This window comes from Equus caballus, chromosome 15, assembly GCF_041296265.1.
Source record: "Equus caballus isolate H_3958 breed thoroughbred chromosome 15, TB-T2T, whole genome shotgun sequence".
Taxonomy (NCBI): domain Eukaryota; kingdom Metazoa; phylum Chordata; class Mammalia; order Perissodactyla; family Equidae; genus Equus; species Equus caballus.
Genome location: NC_091698.1, coordinates 80,352,845 through 80,361,681, shown reverse-complemented (window position 1 = coordinate 80,361,681; position 8,837 = coordinate 80,352,845).

The following is an 8,837-nucleotide window of genomic DNA, read 5'->3' as shown; positions in this document are numbered from 1 at the left end:
GGCTTTTTAAAGACATGAATACAGTGTGTTCTTCTGATTTTTATGATACAGAGGTGATCTGAGCAACAAGAAAAATTAAAAAATGAAGAAAAAGCTATCACTTCCAATCCCTAAATTGTCAATTATTTCTGGTCTTTCTCATAAGAGGTTATATTTAGATTTTTTTCTAAAATTTCCTAAACCATTTTCAATTTATGAGTGTTAATTTTGTGCTTTATGTTTTCTTTTTAGGATCCAAATAACTTAATTTTATGTTTATAAATAAGGCATGTGTTATTAAATAATAGGCACAATATATAACTGGTATTTTTTTTAAATTGGCACCTGGGCTAACATCTGTTGCCAATCTTCTTCTTTTTTTTTTTCTTCTTCTCCCCAAAGCCTCCCAGTACATAGTTGTATATTCTAGTTGTGAGTGCCTCTGGTTATGTTATGTGGGACACCACCTCAGCTTGGCTTGATGAGCGGTGCCATGTCTGTGCCCAGGATCTGAACTAGCTAAACTGGGCTACGAAAGCAGAGCGTGTGAACTTAACCACTCAGCCATGGGGCCGGCCCCCTATAACTAGTATTTTTTAGTTTTAAGATACCCAGAGCCATTCCATGTTAATTTACGTTAAAACCATTTCTCTCTTTAAAGACAAATGGGCGGTAAGATAGAAATTGATAGTTATGCCACTTGATTCTAATACAAGATTATTGTTTAAAATGCTTTTCTCTGGAATGTCATTATCAAAGTGCATTGATAATGCATTCATATTTGGGAGAGTGCAGAAAAAAATTAGAAGTCTAACTATGTTCAGGTGCCCTGTGAAGTGATTTACTTACTCTACCACATGATACTTTAATACCCTTGTAAGTTAAATATGAGTATCCCCATGAAATAAGATGATAAAATAGATTCAGAAAAATTGCCACACAATGTTACATAAGTAATTATACAGCTAGTTGAAATTTCAACCCAGATCCATCTAATTCCAAAGGTTGTGCTCCTGCCTGTGCATAAATAGAAAACAAATGGATCTGTTATTATGCTTTTGGTTTTCAGTAACAGAAACCCCAACTCAAATTTGTTAAACAATAAAGAAGACTTTGTGGCTAACTGAATAGCCCAGTACTAAGGTGGGCATCAGATAAGGTTTAATCATGGCTCCTATAATGTTTCTCTGCAATTTTCTCACCTTCATCTTTCCTTTATTTAATTTTTTTATTTTTATTTATTTATTTTTTGAGGAAGATTAGCCCTGAGCTAACATCTGCTGCCAATTCTCCTCTTTTTTTGCTGAGAAAGACTGGCCCTGAGCTAACATCTGTGCCCATCTTCCTCTACTTTATATATGGGACTCCTGCCACAGCATGGCTTGACAAGTGGTGCATAGGTCTGCACCCAGGATCCCAGCCCACGAACCCTGGGCCACCGAAGCAGAATGTGTGAACTTAACCGCTGCACCACCGAGCCGGCCCCTCTCCTTTATATATCAGCTTCATCCTTAGGCTGATTTTAGGGTGAGAGACAATTGCCAGAGTAGTCAGGGCTACGTCCTTTCTTTTTCATATTGAAGGAGAGAAAACATCACTTCTCACACGTCTCTACCCATGGACCAAAAGTCTGAACTTTGATCTGTCCAACTTGAACCAGTTATTTTGATTAAGTGGATGCCTGTGCTGATTGGCACAGACCTGAATTAGTGCACACCTCTGAACAATGAAAAGGATGTGACCTGGTGGTAGTTAATCCCACCTAAATTGCATAACTGCTATGCAATGGGAAAGGATTGGTTCCACAAGGGAAAACCCTAGAATGGGTAGGAAAGAGGAAGAAAGGAATGGAATCTGAGTAGTTAGCCAAAATAATATTCACTACTGCATATTATGTAAAGAGTTCATACTCGGTATGAGCTTACCATAAAAGGGATAAATTAAAATGAATTTTCGTTTTCACAGAGCAGTTATACTTCTAGGACTTTATCCCATAGAAATACAAAAGTGTACAAAGATATAAAGATACTTATTGTGTCATAGTTTTTAATAGGAAAAGGTTGAGAATAGGTTAAATTATGATATCCAATACAATGGGAAGATATCTCAATAGCTGTTGAAAAGAATGAGATAGATCTATAGGTACTGGCATGAAAAGACTCACAACATAATTTTATGTGAAAAATGAATGTTGTAGGAAAATCTGTAGTGAGATTCTATTTTTGCACGTATATATTTGTATATGCATAGGAAAAAGCCTGGAGAGATATACCACAAACTATCAATAGTGGTTTCCTGTGGAGAGGGAAAATGGGGAGGGGAAGCTTTGCTTTTTACAAACTTTTATATCACTTGAACTTTTAACCAAAAGCATGGATTTGTTTTAAAATTAAAAGGGTAAAAATATTCAGATACATTTTCTTTAATTGGAAAATATGTTGTTTTTAAATTATATATAATATGCAATAATGAAGTAGAATATTTTCATGAGTAATGAGTCTAATCAGTTGTATAATAGTATTAAAAGCAAAATCTCCCAGTTCATTCTTCCCTTCACTCAAGTATTTATGGAGAATGTGCAGAAAAGAGTCAACATAGGAGGCCTGAGACTGCTATCCTTAAAAAGGCCTGCTTGCAAGAATGGCTGGTGTCTGAGAATTTGAATGATAAACAGTTTCCTAGACTGATATAAAACTTCCCCTAAATGATGAAAGTGGCTCACTGTGCTTAAACTGTTTGTGCAAACAATATGGTTTATGTTAAGCACCTGCTTTCCTTCTGGGAATCTGGAATTTTGGTATGTGTTAGGCAGAGAGTGCCTACATGATCAGCTCCAACAAAAACCCAAGTACAGAGTTTCTGTTGAGTGTCCCTGGTAGACAACATTTCACACACGTTGTCAGAACTCATTATTGGAGGAATTGTGTGCTCTGTTGACTTCACTGAGAGAAGACTCTGGGAAGCTGGTACCTGGTTTCCTCCTGATTTTGCCCCAGGCATCTTTTCCCTTTGCTGATTTTGCTTTGTATCTTTTTGCTGTAACAAATCATAGCTGTGAGTTTGACTATATGCTGAGTCCTGTTAGTGCGCCTAGCAAATCACCACACCTGGAGGTGATCTTGGGGATCTTAAACTCTTGGGGACTTTAAGATAAATAGACATTACGGTGCCTGCCGTCATAAATTTGTGTTCTAGTTCAGCTAGATCAGACCTGTCTATGTGATCCATTTAAACAACAATATAAGATAATAACTAATTAAAGATTAAGTTGAATAATATAGACCATAAATTCTGAAGGAGTTCAGATGAGGTTGAGATAAATGTAAGTAGGTATCTTTGAAGTAGTGTTGAATGAGTAAGTATTTAAGCGAAGCTGGGAGGGGTAAGGAGGACATAACACAGACCGAAACACTAACATAGAGAGTAAATGGAGAAACTGAGGTATACTTGCCAGAACATAGGAATCGAGCTTAGCTGACAAGATAGAGAGCAGGGTCTAAAGGATAAAGACTTTCTGAAACCACAGCAGTTGGTAGAAACTTGAAAACAGACAACTCCTTTTATGTGCCCCAACATCTACCTAGTGCTAACAATTCCCATCACTCTGCTTTTCATGCGTGCTAGAGTAAACATACCCTGCTCACCATAAAAATATAAATGTAATATTATATTTATATAACCAAGTACTTTGAGAGTGTTGATTGAATACACCCTCTGATAATCTAGACTGCCATTCTAGGGCATTCATTTAAAATTCTGTATTAACTCAAGTTGAGCAGGTTGGGTAACAATTTCTACTCTTACACCACCTATTTCAAAACCATTAGCTCATTCCCACTTTCACTAGTAACAAATCCTCTGTAAACTAGAGAGTCTTATACTGGCATCTCAGTTTTGTTTTGATTTGTTTGTTTTTAAATTTTGAGCCAATATCCCCTAAGCAATAGAGTTAACATAAAAATTCAGAATTCTGGGGCTTCTCTTGAAATGTTTTAAAAACTCGGCAACAGTAGGCTACACATTTCTGAAAGGAAAAATTCAGCTGGAGCTGAGTAACGACTGTCCCATTTAATAAGGGGACACCACTTTCCAGTTTCTCATGGTCTCCATCATTCACATCATATATGCATTTTTGAATTCCACATCCACACTTGGAACTCATATATCTTATATGTCTGACCACTGTTGCTAGTTGCTATTTGAGTTTGTTGGCCATTGCATTAGACTATAAACTTGATCTCACTCCCTATTGTAATCCTGACACCTTACTCAATTGCCTGGCATATCGTCTGTGCTTAATAACTATTTGCTGAACGAATGAGTGAATAATACATACCACAATGTGGACTCAATATAGGGAAATGATTAAATGTCCACAATTACATTTTTGCTTATTAACACAGCTATAGGATAATAACCCTCTGTTACTGTACTCTTCCCATTCCTCACTTCCAACCATGTCTTTTAATTTGTTTCTCTTTTTAAAGTTTTCTGCCTTTTTCACAATCAGTCATCTTTTCTCTTGGTTCTAGGTGTGCAACCTTATTTTATTTTATTTTTAATTGGAAACAGCTCCTTAATATCTATCGTTGGCACCTACTTCAAATAATTCAGCATCTCTCAAACTGAAGGTTTGAGGAGTTCTTTGGAAGGCAAGTAGAGCTGAAATATCCAAAAAACTATCTAGTGGTAGTCATTTTGTAAATAAATGAATGGGTTAAAGTGATAAAGTGACCGAATGTCCTGGATTAGTTAGCACAGTACTCAGCTCCTTCTTTTTGTCCTGGTGAAACTGGCCCAGATTCCATTCAAGATTAAGTGTCCTGCAAGTTCTCAACCATCTGAAAGCTAGGAGGCTGTCACACTGTATGTTCAAGGGCTGAGAAGGTTAGGATCCTCAGTCCAGGCAGATTATAAGACCAGGGTAACATCCAGGCACTATTTTTCTTGAGACAAATTTAGGAAGATGTTAATTCAGAAAATGGATTTGACTGGGATATAATTTCAAGAGGCAGGAGATGTGGATTGAGATCAATAAAAATTGAGATCCCAGTAAAGTCTGAATTCTGGAATAGCATTACAGGTTTAAGGGACAAAAACAAATAAAATTTATTGAGCCCTCTTATGTTGCTGATGTCATGATGGAGGTTTTAGATGTATTCTTTCATTTTGTAATTTAATTCTTATTCCACTCATTTTACAGAAGAGCTAACAATTAAAGAACTTGTTCCACATCATGCAACTAATAAGTGGCAGAACCAGAATACCAACCGCAGTCTTTCTGACTCTTAATCCCATATTTTTACTATACAAAAAAAAGTGGCAAAGTTACAGAAAAGCACAGTAATATTAAGCACAACTGGTGAGCAGAGACTTAGCAAGTGGAGGACAGAGGCCAGAAACTCAACACCTGGATGCCAAGGAATGAAAGATCACTTCTGCCCCAGGGACTAGAGATATATTTATTTCATAATTAATAAAATACAAACAGACTGTGTAAAAATGATTTTCTTTGGAAGCTTAGATTTTTACTTTAAGACCCTGAAGTAGTGACAAGAGATTTTCACATATTGAGGTATATGGGGTGACTATTCGTGTTCAAAACTGATTCAGCTTGAACTAAAGAAGTCTGACTTATGGCCTATGAAAACATACATTGTACATCTGCTTTAACCATTAAAGTAAAGTACTCTCTTAAGATAAGAATGCATACTTGCCCTCCTAGCCCTTTTGGTAACACCCTATTGGTAACCCTATTGGTAAGGCTGGGATTAGTCTCTTTCTGAACTTCAGGGTCATGTGACCTGCTAATTTGCAACTAAATATCTCTTTGAAACTTGATGAAAATGTATCCTGGGTGTGTTTAATCTATGTTCTTTGTTCTAAAAAGAAATAAGATTGTACTGAAAATCATGCTTCTCTGGAACACTTTCTAAGGTCTTCCCTGGTTATAATCCTCACTCTGGCTTGAGTAAAACTCACGTTACTTCTCTTATTTACAGAATGGTTATTGGTTATTTGTGACGACAATGGCTACAACAAATCCTTCTATCCCTATATATACACACCCCTTTGCAATGTGACTTTGCCACTTCTCCATCAAGATGTAGAATTTAGAGGCCAGCCTGGTGGCGCAGCAGTTAAATTCCCATGTTCCACTTCGGTGGCCCGGGGTTCGCCAGTTAGGATCCCGGGTGCGGACATGGCACCGCTTGGCAAGCCATGCTGTGATAGGCGTCCCACATATAAAGTGGAGGAAGATGGGTATGGATGTTAGCTCAGGGCCAGTCTTCTTCAGCAAAAAAAAGAGGAGGATTGGCAGCAGATGTTAGCTCAGGGCTAATCTTCCTCAAAAAAAAAAAAGAGAGAAAAAGATGTAGAATTTATTTTCCCAACTGTTACATTTGAGTTGGCCTTGTGACTTGCTCTGACAACAGAATGCTGCAGAAATGACATTGTCCAAGTTTGCAGTTTAGACTTCAAGGGGCCTTGCAGCTGACACTCATTCTCTTGGAAGCCGGATTGCTGTCTGTGTAAGGAACTCTGGAATATCTTGCTGGAGACACGTGCCCCAGTCAATAGCCACACCAGCATCGGGACATGTGAATGAGGATAGCTAGGCCACTCTGGCCCAGTAAAACCATCAGATGACTGCATCCACAGGAATGACTCTAGGCAAGACCAGCAGAAGAACCTCTCAGCTGAACCCAGCCCAAACTGCTGACTCATAGAATTATGAGTAAACAAATGACTGTTATCTTAAGCCAGTAAGTTTTGGAGTAGTTTATTAAACAGCAACAGAGATCTACAACAAACACTATGTTTGAATTGTTTTTCAAATTATTAGTATTTATTAAATGAGTACCATAAGCAAGGCATCAGGTTATGTGCAGAAAGTGAGCTGAAATGTGTAAAGATTGGCCACTGCCTTGATATAAGTTTATAATCTATATCAGGAGGTGATAAAGTATTTATATAACTATCACAAAAGGCAATATATCATAAGAGCCATAGAGTAACACAACCATATTGTCATAAGAATTTAAAAATAGGATTATTTCTTTTTTTTTTTTGTTTCGGTGAGGAAGGTTTGCCCTGAGCTAACCTCTGTGTCAATCTTCCTCCACTTTGCATGTGGAACACTGCCACAGCACAGCTTGATGAACAGTGTATAGGTCCATACCTGGGATCCGAACCTCCAAACCCTGGGCTGCCAAAGCAGAGCACATGAACTTAACCACTACACCACTGGGCCAGCCTGCAAATAGGATCATTGTTGCTTGAGGTGATAAGAGAAAGATTTATCAAGAACATAACATTAGAGTTAAGCCTCGGAGGATTTTGACAGTGGAAGTAGGAAGAGAAGCAATTCTAAGGGAAAGACAAATGACCTGAGATAATTGTGGTCCTGGGAAAGAGCAAAGAATGCTCAGAAACTTGCCAGAAGTTCATTTTAGTTGGATTATGGGATATGTGAAGATGTGGGAGAACAACTCATCATTCAACAAATATCAAGCAGCCACTTCATTCCAGGCACAGCCTACCACTCTGTTATTATGTAACGGATGTGAAAACTGAACCACAGATGTGGAAGCTGAGTCACGAATCCAAGATCACAGAAAATGGTGGAGCAGGAATTTGAATACAACCACTCTGATTCCAGAACCACTACTATCAACAGTTGAATGATATAATAAATTGTGGTAAATTCATATAATGGAATACTATATAACAGTGAAAATAAATATACTACATGAATCAACAGGGGAGAATCTCAAATACTTAAATATTGAGCAGAAAAAGCTAATTAAGAAGAATACATGTGTTACCAAACCAAAGTGAGTTCACTTCCCAGTGAGTTAAAATCAGACTCTCCACCAGAAGTGGTTGTCACACAAAGTAAAATATATTTGTAGCAACTAAGAGGCTATGAGGAATCATTTCCAGTCTTGGCTCTCCCTGAGCATGGGGCAGCAGGAACCTCTTATTTCCGATGGGGAGTTAATATTCAAAAGGGAGAAGTGGATATTTGCTTGTGGAGGCTCAGTTGGAAAATATACTTCCACATTCACTGCAAGTTATGGTAATAAGGCCTAAGCTCCTCCCAGAGAGGAGATTTTAGCATTAAAAATGAGGCAAAGGTCATAGGCCTTGCTCTGGTGGTGGGACTTGTTCTGGTTCAAGGTGGTTGGTGATGCATCTCTTAACATAACAAAAAGAAAAAAAACAATTTAAATGCTTCCAAAACCAACACATGCAGTATGATTACAATCGTATAAGGTCAAAACCATATAATATATTGTTTAGCAATACATGCATACATTACAAAACTAAAATGAAAGGCAAAGGAGGGGGCCGCCTGGTGGCACAGCAGTTAAGTTAGCACCTTCCGCTTCTTGGCGGCCTGGGTTCACCGGTTCGGATCCCGGGTTGTGGACATGGCACCGCTTGGCAAAAGGCCATGCTGTGGTAGGCGTCCCACATAGAAAGTAGAGGAAGATGGGCACGCATGTTAGCTCAGGGCCAGTCTTCCTCAAAAAAAAAAAAAAATGAAAGAAAGAAACAAAGGCAAAGGAATGATGAGTATAAAATTCATGGTAGTGTTTCCTCTAGAGAAGGAGAAAAGAGATTGAGATTAGGGAGGGGCTCATGGAGTGCTTCAGGAAATTTAGTTACAGAAGTTTTTCTTAAACTAGATGTTTTATTTTTCTTTAAATTATGCATATGTTATATACATCTTGTTTAAATGATATATGTATAAATATAATACATTTCACACAACAACAAAGAGTACCATGGGGTTTAAAAAAGAGAAGTCAGGAACTGAAATGAATCAGATGTGAAAGAGAGAGGGCATT